The sequence below is a fragment of the Rhamphochromis longiceps genome, linkage group LG19 (genome assembly GCF_057381845.1).
Source record: "Rhamphochromis longiceps isolate RC_006_pf linkage group LG19, R_longiceps_female_GT1.1, whole genome shotgun sequence".
Lineage (NCBI taxonomy): Eukaryota > Metazoa > Chordata > Actinopteri > Cichliformes > Cichlidae > Rhamphochromis > Rhamphochromis longiceps.
Window position 1 is genome coordinate 25,841,313 of NC_140575.1, and position 24,519 is coordinate 25,865,831.

The following is a 24,519-nucleotide window of genomic DNA, read 5'->3' on the forward strand; positions in this document are numbered from 1 at the left end:
AGGGAGTAAAAAACGTCCTAAATGCATTTAGAGTTTATTTAGAACTACAAATTAAATTTCTTTTAGCAATTATTGTTTTTTTAATGTCACAATTCCAACCCTGCTCCTTTACCCGGGCTTGGACCGGCAAAAGTGACCCGAAATAGGCACTCTGGTGGAGTTACTTTGTGTGTGTGTTTATAAGTAGTTTTAACCCTTGTGATCCACAAAACAGCATAAGAGTAAAAGAAGAACTGACTGCGTTACAGCACCCGCTGCTTGTTGAGAGTAAAAGCGATACGCGCTTTCACGTCTTTTTTTAGGGGTCTGAAAACTCGCTAAATATAGCGACAAAGTCGCTAAGTTGGCAACACTGCAAGTCAACTTATCAGCTACATCCGCAGTGAAAGCTATCATACAGTGAAAAATAAAATCTCACCAAACATGAAAACTTCACAGGATGACTTTGGAGCTTTTATTTTTACCGAATCATGCTCAATTTTTCACATTCAAATGAACAGCTCTGACCAATCAGACCGCTGCATTTGGCAACAGTGGACTTGTAGCGCAAAACACACTGAATACACAAGGATAGGAAATAGTAAATAGAAAAAAATGTTTTACCTTAGACACGTAGCTAGAAGCTACTCCGGATCAGTGGGCTCTCTAAAAGTATTTCTCTGCTTCCTCAGATGTGGTGCCATCTCTGCCAACAACAGGGCAAACTGTCCCACTGACATCTTGAAATATGCAGGAAAGCAGTTGTGACCCACGTTAACTCCTGGATCCATGAAATTCTCCCTGCTGCTTCCTTCTCTTAAAAATTCATAGCTGAATCTTTTTTAAGTCACCGTGATTCTTATTGCTAAACTGACATGGATCCATAACCCACTGACAACATATTTCAAAAACTGTAAAACCAAAAATATTCTTGATAATAGCTAGCTAGCTAGCTAAGATGAGCAGCTGACCAGATAGCTAGCTGAGCAGCTGAAATCCTACATCAATCCATAAAGGGAAAAGGCCAGTTTCCAAATATTTTATAATATTTATTTTTGCATTGGTTACCAGATTTCGCTAACACGTGAAATATCCCTGACTCAAAAAATAGACACAAATCCCTGGGAGGGTTGTGTCAGGAATGGCATCTAGCATAAAACCCGAATACATGGATTAATCTGCCGATGTGCACCCTGTGGGGGATCTGAAAGAAGCCATCATGAAATGCAAAATGGTCTAATTATTTTGTGAGAGACTAAATTTCACATTTGCGACAATGGGCATGCTCTTTTTGTGCTATTTGTAACTTAGTGTAGGGTATAATTTATTTGCTAATCTTTGATTTTTGAATGCTTTGAATCCATTGTTTTTATAGTTTAAGAGCATGAACCGCATCCTCGACTATTAAAATATCCTTGAAAGTTCTACTTTGAGCTGGAAGTCCTGAGAAAAAATAAACAGCCCACTGTTCAAGGTAGCATAAAACCAAATCACAGCTGGAGTTTCCTCTGTGTGTATACACACTGGAGCATTGGTCCTACGATGGAAAATACTCATCCACATTTGTGATGAGAAAATAAATGATGGCGCAAAGTGCTGCTTTCCACTTGACCAAGCTTTCTGAAACACCTACAGATTGTATGATTTACTTCTATGAGACAAGGACCACAGAGTTAAAAGTTAAAAGAGTTAAGTGTCCACAGCATCTGAAATCTCAGGATAAATACTGATATTGACCTAATTAACTTTAGCAGTGCCTCCATATTCTTCTCATCCTAGATGTCCCCCAAATCAACTCTTAAGTGCTATTATTTTAAAGTGGAAGCCTTTAGAAGTGAGCAATATAGTTTCAAAATTATATCACAATATTTCATAGAAATATGCAGTAATGTTATTTATGAAGATAGAAAAAGATACTGAACATTTTATCAGTGATTCCAGCTCGCAGGAAACAGCATCTATTAGTGCAAATAAAGTGAAGGGCATGTTTAGTTTGAATTACAGTCACTGATGACAATATACTTAATTTGTAGTGTGGATCTTTTGCCGTGCAAGCAGCAGTATTCTAAGGTAATAGTAGTGGCACAGCATTATATACAGTGATACTGCAGAAGTCAAATTCAAGCAGAAAGTTAGTCTTCTTCCTGGAAATATTAAGAAAAAGTATAACATAACAAGCAATTAAATCATCATTGGAGGGAGCTCTCACTCTCAGATATGTTTGGCCTTGTCATTGTTATCCACTTTAGGGAATATAAATGCACGGTGTCGCAATATATACTTGGTGCTGTGAGATAAGTTTTATAATCACATAAAAATGTATACCCACATTGGGAATCACAACAACTCATCCTCAAAGTAGCCCACTACATGACATTACAGAGCAGGGTTGCTGTGTAATATGCCAACACACACATATTGCACAAAAATCCCTAAAAGTCACCAACACTCTGCTGACTCAGTTCTGCTAAATGCAGAGTTCCAAACTTCATCTTGCATTAACATCAGAACAAAATAGTACGCCAGGAGCTTCATGGCTTGACTCCATGAATCCGTTTGTCCATAACATACATAAATTTTAATCCCACACCAGCAAAAAAAAAAAGAATTCTTTAATCCATAATTTTGAGTTTCCAGTTTATTTAGAATTTTAAAAATCCCTTCAACTGACAGATTTTAATAAAAATGGTAACTAGCCTATTCCCCTACCATCTCACTACTTCCAGCGTGAGAGCAATGTATTGAATAGTATTGAAAATGTTTTTCTAAAAGAGAAAAGATAATGAAGCAAGCAAAAGCATCAGAACAAGAAATGAATTATTAGTCAGCAAAGATAAAGAAGCACAGCGTTCTTTGTTTTTCCATTTTTTCTTTACTAAAATCTAAAAACAATATTTCTATTTTTGGCACTTACAGTCAGCCAGGTAGAGAATATAATACTACTTAAAGCATTGTGCAGTGCCAACCTCTGTAACCTCTAGCTCAAGCAAACACCAAAGGGAAACCAAAGAACTAAACAGAATGATGTTGATTTGTGATGACTCAAACATCAAGGCAGTCTCACAGTCAACAGTCGTGTCTGCATCTCCTCTATAAATAGCTCACCTGGTTGCATTTCTCTGCATGTTTTCACTGAACACCACTGATTGGTTATTCCGCAGCTGGCATGCTTCACACCCTCTTCAACATCATGGTTAGCAAGCTCAAAGAAGTTCACAGAGGTTTCAATCATCAAGCTTTAAAAGTACACTTCGAACAAATAGATACAGTAAAGGAGAAGTTTGGAAATTCTTTAGCATAATTTTGATGCCAGATATTAATTCAACTGATAAATATTCTGCCAAGAAGATGCCACAACCTGACAGCATTGATGGTGGAATCATATTTCCTGCGTGTGAATTCACATATAAATATCTGAGCTACACACTGCTGTGTTTCTTTCCAAGGTGGTGTGTTAAATGACAGTGACACTCATCCCTTCACGGCGACAGGATGAGCGGATCGCGGTGATCAAAGCACGAGTGACACGCCTTGAGGAGACAGATGTGCGTTTTACGTGGTAGGGTGTGGGCTTAGTATATTTACAGTAATTCATACGAAGTTTTCTCTCCATCCATAAACATCTGTTTGTCTCTGATAAAGTCATCTTACTGTGTTTCTTTCTAACAAGGGGCGATCGTGGCTCAAGAGTTGGGAGTTCGCCTTGTAATCGGAAGGTTGCCGGTTCGAGCCCCGGCTTGGACAGTCTCGGTCGTTGTGTCCTTGGGCAAGACACTTCACCCGTTGCCTACTGGTGGTGGTCAGAGGGCCCGGTGGCGCCAGTGTCCGGCAGCCTCGCCTCTGTCAGTGCGCCCCAGGGTGGCTGTGGCTACATTGTAGCTTGCCATCACCAGTGTGTGAACAGTGATGCCGGTAACGCGTTGCTTAGTAACTCGTTACTCCGAATATGACCCCTTTTTCAGTAACGACTAATCTAACGCGTTACTATTTCCATAACAGTAGTCAGATTAAAGTTACTTGTCCAAACCACTGTGCGTTACTATTTTTTTTAAGCAAAAAGATTTGGTTTTTTCTTTTCGTCTCAGCGGATGACAAACGCATACGTGTCGTGAAACGTCACATAAGCGACAGGTCACGTTTCCCGCTCACAAGCAGCCAGCGACGTAAAAAAGTGTAAACAACAATGGAGGGAGAGAGATGTTCGTTCTTTAGCTGGAAATATGGTCACTATTTTGAGTTTCTGTCAACTAAAGATTTAAATATTAAGGTTCGTTGTACACTCTGTGTTGGCGAAAAAGTGTTATCTACCTTCAAAAACACTACGTCAAACTTAAAGAAACATTTGGAGTCGCAGCACAGCACAGTCAAACTCACAGAGAGAGTCCCACCAAGTGGTCCGAAGCAGAGAGCCGTGACTTCCGCAGAAGGTCCTACACCCCCCAAACAACAAAAGTTGGACTTTGGTGCAAAACCAGTAAGTGATGAAGAATTGAAGAAGTTGGTCGCGCAGTATATTGTAGAAGAAATGCTACCTATAAACACTGTTGACTCGCCCTCGTTTCGTGCCATAATAAAAAAGATCCCTACTTCTGTTAATGCCGAGCTGCCTCACCGAACGACTTTTACTTCTTACTTGGAGAAGGAGTTTACAGAAATGGAGAGAAATTTGAAGGCCACACTGAATGAGATTGACTTTGTTTCAACTACCGCGGATATTTGGACTGCTAACAACAGAAGCTATATGGGAGTAACGCTCCACTGGATCAGTAGAACCACATTAGAGCGTCACAAGGTTGCATTAGCATGTAGGCGAATTCGTGGTAGACACACGTATGATGTCATTGGTACAGAAATCGAAAACATCCACTCCTCTTATGGATTACTCAACAAAGTAGTTGCAACAGTTACTGATAATGGATCCAACTTTGTTAAGGCGTTTCAAGTTTATCATCCTGTCACGGAGTCCGATGATGAGACGGAGGAGGAAGAGTCCAGCCCCAAAGACGATGATGTCACTTTTTCTGATCTGTCAGAAATCCTCTCGGCTGAGAATGAAAGTGATGGTCAGCTGTCTCTTCCCCCGCACCGCAGGTGTGCTTCGCACACCATCAACATAATTTGCACACGTGATGTGGAGAAACATTTAACAACCAATGCAGAGAGCAGGGCTGTGTATAGGAGCAGCACAGCAAAATGCACAGCTCTTTGGACCAAATCGAGTAGATCTACACTTGCATCAGAAACAGTGGAAGAAATCAGCAAAAGAAAGCTCCTAATACCAACATCCACAAGGTGGAATTCCTTTTTTGATGCTGTAAAGAGAATTGCAGAAATCCCCATGGGTGAGCTGAATACTCTGTGCACAAAGCTAGGACTGAAGTGCTTCAAAGATCAAGAATACCAGTTCCTGCATGAGTACTGCATGGCCATGAAACCTCTGACTGCAGCACTGGACATTTTACAAGGCGACTGTCCATATGGAACTTTACTACCAACACTTGAAGTTCTGATGCAGAAGACCCAGGCTGTGAAAGATGACCTCTCCAGGATGACTGCAGGCCTTCCAGATGCCATTGTACAGGTACGCTCTATCTTGAAATTAGTCAGATTTTTTGCTTCATACAATTCATAAACATGGAACAGAATATTAATTATCATTGAAAAATAAGATTAAAACAATTAAAATGTTTACAAGTAACCTAAAACAAAATTAATCCATAATACTGATCTCATATTAGGCATGGTTTGCAAATAATTCAATAACATAATAAATTGTAGGCATAAAAATATCAATTATGTTTTTTAGGCTATTCAGACTCGTTTCGCCGGTGTGCTGGATGACAAAGATGCCCTTCTTGCAGCTGCCAGTTGTCCAAAATTCAAACTCCGATGGCTGAGAGATGCAGGAAGGAGGGAGCGAGTAAAACATCTTCTGACAGCAGAGTGTTGCACCACTGCTCCTCTGGCAAAAAACCCTGCCAGTGTGCCCAGTGCTACTACATCTAGCAGCCAAGGTGAGATGGACTTTTTCACTTTTGAGGCAGAGCCAGAGGAGGAGACCTATTCTGCAGAAAAAGAAGTCATGGACTACCTGATGTCAGGCTACGACCTTCAGATTCTGCATAAATTTTCAAGCATAAAGACAATTTTTTTTAAAGTATAACACTCCAACCCCATCAAGTGCTCCTGTGGAGCGACTTTTTAGTCTGGGAGGTTTGGTGCTCACGCCTAAAAGAAATCGACTTTCTGACAAAAGGTTTGAGAAGCTTCTGTTAATGAGGTACAACCACTGGTTTACTCGCTCCACTCTACTGTTTCCCCCATAACATGCGATGACAACATATACTGAAAAAACAGAGAATGGGGAATCCAATTTAAATAACTATTTACAAGTAATTGAATTAAGTTTATCAAAGTCACTTAATAAACTTATTAAAGTTTTCAAGTTGATTAACTTAAAACAATTACCTGCAAGGAAGTAAGGCAATTTAAGTTGGACCTGCAGTCTCTTTTTTTTTTTTCATAAGATTAGTCCAAAGTTACAAAAGCGGACAATAGTGCTTACATGTGGATGGTATAAAAAGTATCTTAAGGGAAGTCAAGAAAGACTGTTTGTTTGTTTGTTTGTTTTTTTATAAAAAGTATTTATGTTAAGTGAAGTAACAAGACTGTCTTTATTTTCATACAAACAAGTATTTCTGTCAGGAAAAAAGTTTTAAGTTCAACTTCAAATGTCAGGAGATATATTGTTGACATTACTGTTAAAATACACTTCCAATAAAGTGAGTATTGGCAAAATCGGTTGATGTTTTTATGTTGAGGCAGTGGGGAGTGTTATTGGCAGCTTCTGAAAGTAACTAATAAAGTAACTAGTAATCTAACTTAGTTACTTTAAAAATAAAGTAATCAGTAAAGTAACTAAGTTACTTTTGGAAGGAGTAATCAGTAGTCCGTAATATATTACTTTTTCAAAGTAACTGTGGCAACACTGTGTGTGAATGGGTGGATGACAGGTTGTGTAAAGCGCTTTGGGGTCCTTAGGGACTAGAAAAGCGCTATACAAATACAGGCCATTTACCAATCTTTACAACTTGTCTATTTGTGTTGCTTCTCTACTGTAGGAGCTCTTTGCTTAATCTAGTGACTGAAAAACTGTTTGTCGTAAAAAATAAAGCCAATGTTGAATACGTTTTCAAAAAGTTAACTTTACTGTAAATTTAAGGAGATAAACCATCAAAAATCAAATACTTCTTTCATGTCAGTTTGAAAATTAGCTTTAACATGTCTGCACTTAATTCTGGTTTATGATGGAAAAATTGTTCAGCCCACTAGACCAGCAGCTGTCACAACTGGTGTGAGCTAGGCTACAGTGTTCAGTGTTGCACTTAATTAATGTGACACTATCCACCCTCTATGTGTCTTCTGTGGCAGGGATGGAAAAGCTGTTCTCTGCACACTGTAGAGGGCAGGGGTGGAAGAGAACTTTATTAATATAATAATAGGCTATAGGCTGTTGCGGTGGTTAGCACTGTTGCCCTACAGCAGCACGGTTTTCCATTCCCGCTTCCTCCCTCAGTTTAAAGACCTGTTTGTTAGGTTAACTGGTGATTCTAAGTAGACTGTAGGTCTGTCAGCCTTGGACCTGTGATAGTCTGACAATTTGCCCAGGGTGTACACCACCTCTTCCCCCGTGACAGTTCAGAGGGGCTCCAGTCACCACCATCACCAACCCCGCCCACGCTGCGATCCTGGACGGGATAAGTGGTTAAGAAACCTTACAGAAAGAAAGAATGACAAAGGGAGAGAGAAAGGAGAAAACTTCCAATACTTTACTGTTATTTTTCTTTTCACAGTTGGCATGTTATGGGAAAATGGGAAATAGGTGCAGTGATTTATCAAAATATGTGCAAATATAGATGTAAATACAGTTTATAGGGCAAGGCCAGAAGTTAGTAATATTCTAGCAAGCTTGACAGTCAATGTTTGGTATGACCAACTTTATTCTTCATCACAGCTTGAACTTGTAATTTCTTCAAGCAACCATCAGGAATAATTCTTGAGGACAAAGCTGAAGGCTTTTCTATGGGTGCTGGGGCTCTGTTGAGGCCAATCCATGACTGATAATGTTTTGTTGTGTGTTTTATTATCTGTGTATGTCTTTAGATAGATAGATAGATAGATAGATAGATAGATAGATAGATGCTTTGCTTCATAAAGCAGCTAGTAACTAGGAGTAGACCAACACACGTTAGGATCCTTTCTGATCATGTGAAATTTGAAGGAGGTGAGCATCTCCAATCTCAAGATATTGGCAAAGTTTATTTTTTAAAGGTAAATTTTTCACGTCATCTTGCTACTTTCAGATTGAATAGCTTCTTGTGCTTGTATGACTGTGAAGCTGAACTTGGATCACTGTCATCTGCCATGCTCTGAAAACTGACATATGTCATTAAATAATGTCATTCGAGGTTATCAGACATTTAACATTAACCGTAAAGAGGTGTGTTTAGACAATGTGAAAGGAAACTAAAACAACATTTAATGTTTGTTATAGTTGATGACTGGTATTCTGGTAGGTATCTGTCACTGTAGCTGTATCATGAAGGCTCCAGTGTTATTATTGCTGTTTTCTCAATAGAAAAATGGAATTAAAATGTAATGGAACATTTCAGGCTATTTGTAGTTGCTTTCACATAGTATTCACTGTAAATTACACCTTTGAGGTGTTTATTTTTGTTTTCGCATTCAAAATATATGGTTTGAATAATATAAATTTTATTTTATCATGTGATCACATATTTATCCATGTTTTAAATAAGTTGAAACTATATTCATATGCTATATAAGCTACCATATTTTTTTACTGTTGTATAATCTGTCAGAGAACACTAGAAAATGCCTATCAGATTTTCCTAAAGCGTAATATGAGGCTTTTATACCCAAAGATCTGCGATTTTCTGTCATAGTTTAACTACAAAATCCTTTTTTATGCTAGCAAAGAGAAACTCAGAGTTGTAGTCAATCATGATTACTAACAAGAAGTTAGAGGATTTAAGTGAGTGTATGTAAATATTTGAGCCTGTATGTACACTTTTGACCGGGTGTGGATCAGAGAAAATAAAAAATAAATTCTAAGCTGCGCAAGCGATTCTTGTTTTTATAGCTATTAAAGATCATCATCCCACCCTGTAAAAATAACTGTTCAAAGGAACTAACATTCAGGCCTGTGATGACTGCATTCAAACTTCTGACCACAGCTGTATCTCCACAAGGTAACCCTGGATCTTATTTACAGTGGGTTCTTGTTTACTGGTCATAGCTGTGAATGTCATCCCCAGTTTTTCAGTTTGGCTGTTTGTGAGTTCAACCTCCTTTCAAATAAGAACTATGGAGATAATGTGCTCTTGGGCATTTTAATACTGCAAAAACACTGTAACCATGAGTTGGTATTTCAATCCAAAATAGCTTTAACATTTTATATAGACAGGTATCCAGATTTCCTATTTATGTCCAGTTAGGCACAGCTGTTTATTAAAGACCAGTGATAGAAGCAGGATACACCACAGCTTGGTATGACAAAGTCTAAACACTTATGTAATTCTGATATTTTGTTTTTTTTATTTTTCATGAATGGCTCAATGGTGTAGTGTTTTACATCAAAAGGTGTTTGGTTAGAAACAAATCCCTTTAGGGTCGCATCAGGGAAAGCATCCACTGTAAAAATCTGCTAAATCTATATATGTCATGATGATTTTTTCCCCTTACCATAGATGACATTATTGATGGTGTTAAACCTTGTTCATTCTGATCTCATTTGTTTCATTTGCATCCTAATACCGCAGAGTCTACCCCACTTCTGTCTGTTTCAGTCCATGTCCTGTGCTGTTGTTGTTCTGTCAAAAAAAAACAACAACAAAAAACCCCACAAAGACAAAGACAAAGACAGCCAAATAAAATATACAAGCCAACCTGTGTATTTTATTTTGCACAACTAGCTTCATATTTTATAAAAGGCATTTTGTTTTTTGTAATGGGATAATGTAATTCAATTTTTAAAATCCGATTAAAAATTAGAATGGGATATGGGAAAATATCCAAATCTGTCAGATGGATAAAATTAACAAAATATCTTCTTAGACTCAACCACAAGGGGGTGCCACTGCTTAAAAGTTGTTGAGACTGTTAAGCACTCTGGGCTTTTTCTTACGCTTTCTACGGTGCTCGGATGTAGACTTGCCCTTTCAGGCGATCGTGGCTCAAGAGTTGGCAGTTCCTCGTGTAATCGGAAGGTTGGCGGTTCGAGCCCTGACTCCGACAGTCTCGGTCGTTGTCCTTGGATAAGATACTTCACCCATTGCCTGCTGGTGGTGGTCAGAGGGCCCGATGCCGCCAGTGTCCGGCAGCCTCGCCTCTGTCAGTGCGCCACAGGGCAGCTGTGGCTACAATGTAGCTTGCCATCACCAGTATGTGAATGGGTGTATGACTGAATGTAGTGTAAAGCGCTTTGGGATCCTCAGGCACTAAGTAAAGCGCTATACAAATACAGGCCATTTGCCATGTTTAGATTTTTTTTAAAAAAAAACAACGATGTCAATGTAGTGTAAACTGATAGGAGAAAATAAAGTTATCTAAGAAAAGAAGTGAAATTAAACAGCCTGGTTCACAAACTTGGACTGATCGTTGCGTTTTGTAGCGCATGATAAGCAACACTTGCAATTTTATGCGCAGCCACTTGGTGGCAGCAAAGGCCAAAAGAAAGCACTGCGAAGCGGTTTAAATCACCTAGCAACAAGGTTGCTGCCTGTTTATTCACACACCTACATTGTTACACATCCACATCTACTCACATGCAGAAACAATCCATCACAAGTACATACAATCAAAGGAGCTTAGGATCAACTGCATAAAGATATAAACACAGTACAAAAAGCCAGAATTTATCACAAAATAAAAATCTATGTTGTATACAGGTAAACATAGTAATCGTAATACACAAGGAGACATGGCAGAAGCTATGTCCGTGTGACCCCAGGGCCCTGTCACATGGGCTATTGTTACTGCCGGCCCACATCAAGTAACTTTCATTTTGAATGGAAACGCTCTGATTTTGGTTTCAGGCTGTGGTGAGAATCCGTGCAACACTCTCTAATACTAGAACTATCCCCACCACTTTCACCCCTTCGTCTCCTGTTTTCCTCCATTCACCCTCATCAATGTCCCCCCCTCACACATTTCCTGTTTATTTGTCCCATTTGAAGAAATAAAAAAAGCAACGCAAAAATCAATTGGCCCTGCGAGTCTCAAGACTACCATGCAGTAAATGTGCTCTGAATGACAGCACTATGTGGACCATCTTTTTTTTCTTTTCTTCTTTTTAAGATTTCCTCTTTTTTTAAAAAATAATAATAATAATAATAAGTTAATTTTGAGTAGATGACTGTTGTTTTCCTTTTTCTGAAATCATGTCAAGGGACTTTTGACTGAAAGCATGTGATTGGTTTTGTGGTATAGTCTCTCCCCAGCAGCCAACCTTACTGGAAACAAAGCCTCTGAGGTTTTTGATAGCAGTACTGGGAAAAACGTTGTGCCCAACTAAACACCAACTCCAAACCCCTTTGACACATTTTGACTACTTAGAGGACTGAACTTCAACGTGATAGTCAGGACCCTGTAAGGACCCATACCACTTAAGGAAACACTAATCAATCAATATAAATAAAGAGACCTAGTTTTCCAGTTTGCACGTGTGCTGAGGTGTGAAAGACATATAAACTATAACAGCCAGTTTCCCCCATACTTCCTACCTCTTTAATTAACTCTTTGATGTGAGTGCTATGAAGTTGGATCTGCCTGTAGGCATGGTTGAGGGCCAGGAAGTAAATGGGTAGGATTTCATATAGAGTACAACAATGTAGGTGCACTGTATATGAAGTCACTCCTGTTTGGACCAAACTGAAAGTTTAGATCATTGCTTACTTTCATTTTAATGTTTAGTTGTGTAAATCTTGTACAGCTGTCAGAGAGCTACACTATTTGCTGTATTATACATGAGTGGATGTATTATATAATGAAACTGATTGTTTCTGCAGCAAAATCAGCATTTAGGTTGGATTTTTCATCTAGATTTCTTTGCTCTGTAATAAAATGAGATGACACTGACTGTGGTAGTGTTAAGTACGTGAACTTCAGTGGAGTGTATAAGAATATGAGGGGGTTGAAGTAAACGGGCAGTGGATCTGGCAAGTTTTAAAAGGAGCAGCAAGCTTGCTTTGTTGGTTGGAATTTGCAGCCCCATGGAACGACTTAATAACAATGCGTGAAGCAATGAAAATTACACAGCTCCCGCTCAAAAGGAAAAATTAATTGCTCTCAGGTTGCACGCTAAAGAAAGTTTGTTGAAGTGAAACACGCACACATTCGTGGGAAAGCGCATTTACACCCCTCACCCAGCCACAACACACGCTCTCGGGCACATAGGTGCACGCGCAACCTTCACCGTGAGCAAAACCAGGACTAAGGATTGGACACGTATCCGTGTGTGTGAGCATGTGAACATGCAACTCTCCTGTGCAGTGAAGAGAAGAATTAGGGCCTAGGCTACATTCCAGCCCTGCCTCCCTGGGTGAGAGACAGTATTCAGCATTCCACTGCCTGCCTATCAGGGCAGGTGCATTCCAGAACACACACACTCACATTTAGACAAACACTACCTGGCTTAAAAACACACAATTACGCTCAGTCACAAACGCAGCATGCGTAGGCATGTGTGCATGTAAGTGCTTACAGGTGATAACAAAGTTTAACATTTAATGAAAAAAAAATTAAAATTAAATTAAATAAAAGCTGTGACAATGCAAATGTCATGGAACTTTGTCTGCATATGATAATAATAAGAAGAAGAACAGTGTTTAGACCAGACATGTGCTGCCTTGCCTACATGAACAAATGTTGGCTTTGACCAAGACAAACCAGCATTGTCTGTGCAGCACTGCTGCCGTGCGCTACACAATGTAACGACATTATCTCTGCTTCTTTAATTCTCGTGTGAGTCAATCATTTTTAATGCATGTATATTTCTGTTTGGAGGAGGCTGAGCTATTTAAAGAGCAGGGGTTTGAATACACTGTGAATGTACAGCCAGCCTCTTTTTGAAGTTCATACGGTGCTGCGATGCGCTGTGAGTCACTCATGACAGTGTAGACGGGGGTGGAGTGTGTGTGTGCATGTGTGTGTGTGCTTGTCCATCCGGGTATTTTCTTTATTTATCAGAGATTTGCTTCATTTCTGTCCTCTCTGTACTTGAGAGAAATCAAACAGAAAATGTCAGTTTGTCTTTAATTGGACAATTCCAGCACAGATTGGGGGGATGTGACAAGAATCTTCTACTGTCAAGGATGCGCAGCAAGTTAAAGAGTTAAATCCAGTTACTTGTTAAGAAACCGGATGAAGTCATAAATAGACTAATGTGAGGAAATGGAGCCTTATGATGAGGATTATTTTAATCATCTAGAGGCTTGTTCAAATGCAAAGGCACAACAACCTCAGGACAAAAGCTCTATTCAGTTTCAACGGGCTGCTTCCTTTATACAATGTTTCGCCCTCAGACAAAGAAAAAGGTTGTTTGCTTCATGCTGTTTGACAGGCAGAGAACTCCAGTGCTCGACAAGCCCTGAATCAGACCATTAGTCTTTGTGATTCTTCCCTCAGTGTTACGCTTACTTTCCAGATTCTCACATTCCCAATCACTACCCTTATCCTTTTTCTCATTCCCTGCCTTTCATCCTTCACCTCCCTCCCTTTCTTCCCCTTTACATCCCAGTTCATGTCTGCTGGTTGCAAGCCAATCCCCCACCACCCCACCCACCCTTCCACCCGCAAGCCCACTTCTCATCCATTTCCATGTGCTGACTTTTCATCAGTGAAGTGCCTTCCTGGCCCGACTACCCCAGACCCGCCTACTCCCTCTAGCAAACTCGCTGAATGGATGCAGCATTAAGGAGAAAGAGTAGGCTGAAACGATCCTTCCTTCCTTCTTCCTTCAAGCGCCACCCCCTTGGCTGTCGCAGAAGTGGTATGTTCCACAGCAGGGACTGCAGAAGTTGAGAGAGCACTTTGTTTGTAATCTTGCATTGCAAGGGTCACTTCCTGACTCGTGTGTCCGCTCCCCGAGCCCCCCCCCCTCCTGGCGTGTCCATCCATGGGCCTAGTAGCCGACGGCTTTGGACAAACCCTGTTCTTCCTCTTTTGTGTAGGAATGGTCCAACATCTGAAAACAATCAAATAATCTGGGCACAATACATTTCTTTATAGAGGAGTGCTGGTGGTTCCCAGATGAGCTTGAGGATTAAGAGGAGGTGGCCACAGGGGAGAGGAATGGAAGGATGGGGGCTACAAAGCTGAGGAGGGGAGGGAGGCAGGGGGGAGTTATTGTTACAAGAGTTTCATAGCAAAATGTGTGTGCGCGCGTGTGCATCCACGTGTGAGTGTGTGTGTGAAAAAGAGAGAGTGCACTTAGATATTTTGAGTGAAGGGATGTTTTAGGAAAAGACGAGATGTCTGAAGACTTCTGAAGAGTAATATAAGGAGTCATGTCTGGCTCAGAGTTTTTCCAGGCATCAATTTCTTCTGATTTGATGTGGTATGGAAACATTAGAGTGAAAACTAATCGTTACTTTTTTAATCACCCACCCTCATGAGACAGACACACACATCCACACACACAATGTTTACAACGTGCATTTTTAAGGTCTTACATTACCATCTTATGTAGCTGGGCAATGTCTGTCCAAAATAAAAAGGGGATGGTCTGCAGAATAATTATCAATGAAATCTGTCTTTAACTTTTGAGTATTTGATCCTTTAGGTGCAGTGATATTTAGACCCCGATGCACTATATGATTATTTCATTTTACTACCTTACATCTATGCAAGCAGGTAACAGTACAGCACATCCAGGTACTATGTGGAGGAAGTGTTTTGTTGTTTGTTTTTTGGCCTGTGGCAGATCTAGAAAATTTAAATGAGGGGCAAAGAGCTAGGCAGGGTTTCACATGCCTCTTCAGTGAGGTATGTGAAAATCCCCTATATGCAAATGGAGTCAACAAAATATCCCCAAAAACACTTTTAAACTATTTATTGTATCATTATCTCTTCTAAGAAAATAAAGACAAGGTGATTTTTATAAGCTTTAAATTAGAAAAACTCACACTGTGCAGTCCTCACTGGCAAAACAATAGCAATCTTGCACAGACGAAAGGGATTTTAAGGACATAAAAGTTGGGGGGGGGGCAGCTAGGGGGAAAGGCTCTACAGCAGGGGGCAGTTGCCCCCCTGTACATCCACCCTTGTTTTTGGCAAATGTATCAATGTCGAATTAGTCGAATTGGTTAAGTGCCATCTTGAAATCCACTAACCAGTTCTCCTTAATGCATCCATCCATAGTGCAATGGGAAACTAGAGGGTAGTCTGGCTCTGTCTGATGATACCACAGTCCATCGAGTAGCACTTCTAAAGCTTGACAACCATAAAATCATCAAGTTGTAGTTTCACACTATGTGACTGACCTTTTGTCACCAGGTTACAGTTTCCCTCTATGCTGTGCTATATGGTTCAGGAGTGTTTTAAAAAGTTGAAGAAACCATTTAAAATGTAAACAGAAACAGAATAGAGTATTTACAAATGATTCAAACCTTAATCATGAACATTGTAGAGTTTTAAAAAATGCTTTGGCTCTTGGCTTGTGGTTTTGTATTGTATATTGTATGTTAACTATATGTACAGTTAAGCATAGTCATTTGAAAAAGACAGTTTTTACTGAACTCAATGTAGCCCTGTGAAAATTTTCACCATCACCTGATTGCTTACATAGAAATCAGGGGGGTAAGTAGCAGTTTCTGCTAATCAAATTCACTTGATTAACTGATCATTGGCAAGTGTGGCTATTCTATAAAAGCAGAAATTTTGATATGGAACATTTATGTGTGTGTTAAAACAATGCCTAACACTAACCCTCTTCTCAGGTGTGGATGTCCCAGCAAGTTCCCCCCAAGGATAAGCCCAGAAAAGCTCAGTAGAATGACATAATTCTGAAGATCTATATTACACACTCCTCAGGCAGCAGTCAGCGTTAAATGTTAAAGTTTATGACAGTACATTTTTAAAAAGACTGAATAAATATGGCTTGTTTGAAAGGGCTGTTTTCTCTTAACAACATCCCAAGTTCACCCAAGAATTGAAGTGTTCCAATGGTCCAGTCAAAGGCATACCATAAGGGCTGTGCCGAAACAAATGCCTACAAAGCTCAATGAACTGTAGCAAAACAAGTTCCTGAATCATGGGGTGTAGTTAATTTTCACAGGAATGCACAGAGTCCTGTGTAAACTTTTTCACACGATTGCATTTGTAAAAATGTTAAACTATTACCACTGTAAAGTGAAGGACCAATAAGATACGATAGAGAGGATTTCTCTTTTTACCCTTCCTTCCTATGTCTTTTATCGTATTTGCACAAACGCCCACATATGTGCGCTTGCTCAAATGCACCTTCTGCAACTTCTTCTTCTACTGTCTCTCATCCCGTTCCTTCTCATCCCCATGAGAATGATAAATAGTCATCTGTAACTTCCCCTCCAACATATTCATTAATCCCTTATATCCTGTGGGGCTGGGTGATGATTACAGGGAAGCCAACTGAAGCCGCCCAAATAAACACCCCTCAGGCAGTAACAAAGGCCTGTCCACCTCACCCTAAACACAGCTTCCCCAGCAAGATCAAGTTTCAGTCAAGCCCACACACAACATGCAAACAATAGGAAGTGACAGAGTCTCAAATACTGAAAAAGCGAACTGTGGTTGAAACTAATTTAGTTTCCCATTTTTGTAGCTGAGACATTACCAACTGGTGCATCAAGTTTTGAGAGCTGATGTAGTTTTAAATGTAATAGTCAGTCTAAAATGGAATGGAAAAACTGTCCTAGCTGCAAAAAATTGAATGCATAACACGTAAACAGACATTTAAGAAAGCAAAACAAACTATTTGAAGTAACACACTTACTATTTATTAATTTTTTTTTTCTGCACACATGGGACATATAACTTATTATAACACTCTTTATGTAAAGCACACAGTGTGGCCATGCCTTTCAGAAAGAAAGTTGTGTTGGTCTCCACATAGTTCAAATTCTGGTGATTTACAGAACTTTGATAACTCTAGAGATGTATTTCTCTCAAGGGCTTTGAATCCATACTGACCTTTCATATGAACATCCTTGTGCGTGGTCACAAGACCAGCTCTTTAAGCTTTACACACTTTACTCATCTACTTATCCACATAAATCTCTCTCAAAAGAGAGATGGATTTGTTTGGAGACATTCTTGAAAATCCCCTCATGCTGCTTGAATGTAGTCAGAGATTTCAAAACTGGAATTTTGAGGGTGATTAGGCAAGATAATAAATGTTTGTGTCTTTGGTACATACCGTATGCACATAAACAATCCAAAAGAGTGAAAGAGAGAGATGGTTCAAAGCACATCAAACACGCCTGAAGGCCTTCACACTTCCTTCCCCTCTAGCCACTACACCTTTTCTACTCACCACCCTGCAATTAGCTTGCCTAAAAGTTGTAGACTTCCGAGGCCAGGCCCACACTAATCATAGGTATGCATTGTTGTGTTCAGCTGCCAGGCCTTAAAAAATCAACACCTCTTGTGTAAGCCACACCTCTTGGCCTACATGACTGAGAGTCCACTGTAGTTATCGAGTGTGCCTCACAGACAAGCTGGAGATGATCATTTCTGGAAACTACACAATAACAAATGTGGCTAAAAGAGGTTAAAAGTTTAGTGTTGTCAATTAGTTACAGTTACAATACATATACAGGGAGTGCAGAATTATTAGGCAAATGAGTATTTTGTCCACATCATCCTCTTCATGCATGTTGTCTTACTCCAAGCTGTATAGGCTCGAAAGCCTACTACCAATTAAGCATATTAGGTGATGTGCATCTCTGTAATGAGAAGGGGTGTGGTCTAATGACATCAACACCCTATATCAGGTGTGCATAATTATTAGGCAACGTCCTTTCCTTTGGCAAAATGGGTCAAAAGAAGGACTTGACAGGCTCAGAAAAGTCAAAAATAGTGAGATATCTTGCAGAGGGATGCAGCAGTCTCAAAATTGCAAAGCTTCTGAAGCGTGATCATCGAACAATCAAGCGTTTCATTCAAAATAGTCAACAGGGTCGCAAGAAGCGTGTGGAAAAACCAAGGCGCAAAATAACTGCCCATGAACTGAGAAAAGTCAAGCGTGCAGCTGCCAAGATGCCACTTGCCACCAGTTTGGCCATATTTCAGAGCTGCAACATCACTGGAGTGCCCAAAAGCACAAGGTGTGCAATACTCAGAGACATGGCCAAGGTAAGAAAGGCTGAAAGACCACCACCACTGAACAAGACACACAAGCTGAAACGTCAAGACTGGGCCAAGAAATATCTCAAGACTGGTTTTTCTAAGGTTTTATGGACTGATGAAATGAGAGTGAGTCTTGATGGGCCAGATGGATGGGCCCGTGGCTGGATTGGTAAAGGGCAGAGAGCTCCAGTCCGACTCAGACGCCAGCAAGGTGGAGGTGGAGTACTGGTTTGGGCTGGTATCATCAAAGATGAGCTTGTGGGGCCTTTTCGGGTTGAGGATGGAGTCAAGCTCAACTCCCAGTCCTACTGCCAGTTTCTGGAAGACACCTTCTTCAAGCAGTGGTACAGGAAGAAGTCTGCATCCTTCAAGAAAAACATGATTTTCATGCAGGACAATGCTCCATCACACGCGTCCAAGTACTCCACAGCGTGGCTGGCAAGAAAGGGTATAAAAGAAGAAAAACTAATGACATGGCCTCCTTGTTCACCTGATCTGAACCCCATTGAGAACCTGTGGTCCATCATCAAATGTGAGATTTACAAGGAGGGAAAACAGTACACCTCTCTGAACAGTGTCTGGGAGGCTGTGGCTGCTGCTGCACGCAATGTTGATGGTGAACAGATCAAAACACTGACAGAATCCATGGATGGCAGGCTTTTGAGTGTCCTTGCAAAGAAAGGTGGCTATATTGGTCGCTGATTTGTTTTTGTTTTGTTTTTGAATGTCAGAAATGTATATTTGTGAATGTGGAGATGTTATATTGGTTTCACTGGTAAAAATAAATAATTGAAATGGGTATATATTTGTTTTTTGTTAAGTTGCCTAATAATTATGCACAGTAATAGTCACCTGCACACACAGATATCCCCCTAAAATAGCTAAAACTAAAAACTACTTCCAAAAACATTCAGCTTTGATATTAATGAATTTTTTGGGTTCATTGAGAACATGATTGTTGTTCAACAATAACATTATTCCTCAAAAATACAACTTGCCTAATAATTCTGCACTCCCTGTATACATACATATATTTACACATATATATATACATCTGTATAACAAACAAAGGGATGAATAATAGATTACTCATTCACCAAACCATCAGCCTACATGGGTCATTCGTTGCCCTGAGTGTACTGGAGACTGTATGGCTACTAGGGGTGGGGGAAAAAATCGATACTGTGTAGTATCGTGATATTTTGTTTGCTAATAATGTATCGATACAGGGACAGCAGAAATCGATATTTTGTTACAAAAAAAGTTTTTGTGGACTGGAACATGCTCTGGTTTCAGAGCATGTTGATCAGCTCCTTTTTCTGAGCAAGAATCCTGACATTCCTTCACTGTCCAAAAGTCCAAACTTTTTTTTGGGTAGCAATAAACATGACAGTTTACTTATTTTAATTTAAGACATGTTTTATTTTAATTAAGTTTAAAACTTTTTTATTTAATGTAAAATTATATTTTGTTTTAATTTACTTTCAAATTCTTCAGTTGCTGAATGGGCTGCATACTTTTCATAAATTGCATAGTTCAGAATAGCTATAATTGTACCAGATGGTTGCATTCAGTTAAGTTGGACTAGACTGTAATACAAACCGTTCAGTTTGTCAACAATAAAACTGACTGAAATGAGAGAAAGACTGATTGTGAGACTTTGATATTAGATAAAATGAATATTGATAAAGTTTACCTTTATGTACAGAATCTGAATATCGCAAAAAATTTTTAAAAATTGCAATAATATTGTATCGTGCGTTAAGTATTGTGATAATATCGTATCGTGGGATGTATGGTGATTCCCACCTCTAATGGCTACACAGTTATAGTTCTCCATTTCTAGAAGCTGCTGTGCTTCTGAGATGATCAGAGCAATATGTTTGGGGATAGACATCTGATTCTCTCTCTTGGCCAGGCCAGAAACTATAGATCTGTGGTTTCCAACTCCAGGCCTCAAGGTCTGGTGTCCTGCAGGTTTTAGATATCACCCTGGATCAACACACGTGAATCAAATGATTAGTTCATTACCGGGCCGTGTTGAGGTGGTCATTTAGCCATTTAAAACAGCTGTGTTCGATCAAGGACACATCTAAAACCTGCAGGATGCCGGCCCTTAGGCCTGGAGTTGGAAACGCCTGCTATAGATGAATCTCCCATGCTCAGTGGTACAGTGCTTAGTATTGCTGGAGCCCTTTTTTTGTAGTGTTTTCAGGATTAGGTTAAGTGGCCATTCCAAAATTAGCTATATAGGTGCAAATGTGGGCCTATGTGTCTATCTACTTAGCCCTGTGAAGCATTAACAACTTGTCCAGGAAATGTCCAATCACTCGCCCAGTGTCAGATGGTCTCACTGTGAACCGGATGGATGGTACAGAATCACAGGTTCCCATGTGATCCTAGGTGCAGTTGATCACATTTTGCTGTCCAAATGCTTTCTGATGCTGCATTTTAAATAAAGGCATTCAAGGAGAGAAAATCTCTTTCATGTCATGAGCAAGTTTGTTTATCTACTGAAGTTTAGATTCTGATTTTTTGTGCAAACACGAAAATAATAAAAACGCAATGGAAACAAGTTTGTCTGGTAGTTTTATCATTTTTGTTCACATTGAATTATCACATTCTTTTCACATTACAAGATACATCAGACGCTTCAAGTAAATAAAAATTTGTGCTGCAAAGTCACTGAAAAATAAAGGAACATGATTTAACGGAAGTCACATCAGACTGCGGTATGTAAATCATTTCACTCCTCAGCTTAGATCTGATGAATGAGGATTGTATCGGGCTAAAAATATCATCCATTCTGTAGTTCCTTGTTGGCAATACAGGAACGTTATCTTGTTTACTGCCTTGAAGAATATTATGATGAGTCTGATTGCATTTAGTGAGTAAAGTTAAGGATGCTTCTATCAGCTAAACTTCCTGTTGGCCGGTTTAAATATGCTACATTGTGTGGTATGTTCAGTGTGAAAAACACAGGAAATGGACTAGGGTCATCCATATTTGTGAGATGAGAAAGAAGGCTGACTTCCTGAACTCTAAATACTCTAAAGGATAAAGGCATGCTAGTAGGAAAAATAAATCATGTTCATTGTTCTTTTCTGCTCTTTAAGAATCAAGGGACACTTCATTTGGACCTGATCATGGTAACTTAATCAGAAATAAGTGAAGAGGCCATGTTAAATAAAACAAAGATGCAGTATCCTAACCTGATTACCCCGTTTATAATACAGACTGCTTGTATAAACATTCATGTCAGCTTGAAATCTTTTTTTTTTTTTGAGAAAACAATCCCAAGAGAGCTTTTGCTCTCAGGCAGTCTGTTTTGGAATTATGGCCATTTTTCTAAATAAAATCCTTCATTTTCAGAGGCTCACTGGACAATTGACTGACAAGCAGTTTCATGACAAAGAGACGCCTAGTCCACAAATTAAGCAGATAAAAGAGCTGATTCTGAATTTTGAACTAGAATTTCATAGCTCTTGACATGACATCTTATATGAGGTTCAAAGACATGCTCATGCAAGTGAATGAGGCCAACACAAGGCTGGAAAAAAAGACAAAATAAACCAATTGGAGAGATAGCAAAAATGTTGGGAGTAATCAGATTAATAATTGGAACAATATGTAAAACAATTCATTGGCCAATAGACCTGGAAGATCACAGAATTCATTTCTAGGTTAAGAGAACCTCTTCAAAACATCTAGAAAAGTTAAGCACATTCTTGAGGTTGTAGGTGTATCCTTGTCATAGTCTAAAATCAAATGGAGTCTTAATGGATGTAAATACAGACGGTTTATAACAAGGTGCAAAGCACTGGTTGGTTACACTCAAGAACAGCACAGCCAAATTAGACTTTGATAGAAAACTTTTAAACAAGACTGCCCAGCTCTGGTGCAACCAAGATTAACTTCTGCCAGAATAATGGTGAAAAAATAAAATAGCTCATGAAGTATTTCACGTCATCTATCAGACATGGCGGAGGCAATGTTATGCCATGGACGTGTATGGCTGCTCACTGAATCAGGTTACTAGTGTTTATTGGCGATATGACTGCTGATAGAAGTAGAAGGAAGAACTCTGAAGTGTATAGGGGTATACTCTGATCAGGCGGTATTTCAGGGTATAAATAGATAATGACCCAAAACATGCCGCAAAAGCAGTCTTTCCAGGCAAAGAAATGGGATATTCCTTAGTGGCCAAGTCAGTCACCTGATCTCAGCCCAATAGGGCATAATTTTAGTTACTGAAGACAAAACTGAAGGTGGCTGCAGTAAAAGCCTGGCAGAACATCTCAAGGGAAGAAACAGGATTTGATGTCCGTGGGTTCTTCAGTCTATTTCTACAGGATTTCAATTCAAGTATTAAAAACAATCCTTGTATCCTAGGTTATCTTTACTTTTTCCCACAGTTCAGTGACATACCTGGATTAGATTAACGGGTGAGTCTAAATTAGACATAGTTAACTATTCATGAATAGTTACCTGTCTCTCTGGTGTTAGCCTTGTCAAATACTACACGCCCCCAAATTGGATAAGCAGAAGAAAGTAGATGAATGGATGGATATTTAAATTTTTGTCAGCAAGTCCAATAACTTTTAAACCATGATAGTCTATCATTACTTTAAGAAGCAAATCTCAGTCAGTCTGGAAAATTGCAAAAACTTTAAATTTGTCCCCGAATTGCAGTTGCAAAGAGCATTGCCGTGACAAAACTGACAAAAGCCCGAGTGTCACCACTTCTGCTGAGGATAAATTCATCCGAGTCACCAGCCTCAGAAATCGCCAGTTAAAAGCACCTCAGATTAGAGCCCAGATAAATGCCACATAGAGTTCCAGTAGCAGACACATCTCTACATCAACTGTTCAGAGGAGACTGCGCGAATCAGGCCTTAATGGTCAAATAGCTGCTAAAAAAACACTACTAAGGAAAAGCAACAAGCAGAAGAGATTTGTTTGGGCCAAGAAACACAAGAAATGGACATTAGACCAGTGGAAATCTGTCTTTGGGGTGATAAGTCCAAATTTGAGATTTTTGGTTCTACCTGCCGTGCCTTTGTGTGACATAGAAAAGGGTGAACGGATGATCTCTACATGCATGGTTCCCACAGTGAAGCATGGAGGAGGAGATGTGATCGGGATTTATTCAAAACTGAAGGCATACTGAACCAGCACAACTACCACAACATCCTACAGTGGGATGGACCGCAGAGAGAATGCAAAAGGGCGACCGTGGCTCAGGGGGTTGGGAATTGCATCTGTAACCGGAAGGTCGCCGGTTCGATCCCTGGGCTCTCTGTCCTGGTTGTTGTGTCCTTGGGAAAGACACTTTACCCTACTTGCCTACTGGTGTTGGCCAGATGGCGCGATATGGCAGCCTCGCTTCTGTCAGTCTGCCCCAGGGCAGCTGTGGCTACAACTGTAGCTTGCCTCCACCAGTGTATGAATGTGAGAGTGAATGAATAGTGGTATTGTAAAGCTCTTCGGGTGCCTAGAAAAGTGCTATATAAATCCAATCCATTATTATTATTAACAAGTACTCAGAATCTCTGGGAACTCCTTCAAGACTGTCGGAAAACCATTTCGGGTGACGACCTCATGAAGCTCATCAAAAGAATGCCAAGATGGTCAAAAGCAGTAATCAAAGCAAAGGGTGGCTGTTTTGACCAATCTAAAAATTGAGTTATTTCAAATTTTTTTGGTTTACTACATAATTCCATGCGTTTTCATTCATAGTCTGGGTGTCTTCAGTGAGAATCTACAATGTAAATAGTCATGAAAATAAAGAAAAACCATTAAATGAGAAGGTGCGTCCAAACTTTTGACTGGTAGTGTATGTACAGTGACACAGAGGGATGTTTCATATGGCCGTCAGCATAATACTGTAGCACAAGCTGTATGAAAGCCAGAGAAATACAAAGAAACTTCTCACACAACATGTTGTCACTATGACAACCAGGCAGAATCATTTAGCCTGATATCTTGCCTTTTCCACACAGCACAGAAATCCAATAGCATTTAAGTCTTATGCAACCAGGCTGCCAATTTGCTCTGAAAGGATTTTAACACATTTGCAACTAAGATTCATACTAGCACACATGGATTTTTCTGGCAACTTCTTTGACTGTT

The 24,519-nt window shown here is 39.7% G+C and overlaps 1 pseudogene; it reads left to right on the forward strand.

Moving 5' to 3' along the window:
- Positions 1-3,945: 3,945 nt before the first annotated feature.
- On the forward strand, positions 3,946-6,554 carry LOC146646873 (uncharacterized; annotated as a pseudogene).
- The last annotated feature ends 17,965 nt before the right edge of the window (positions 6,555-24,519 follow it).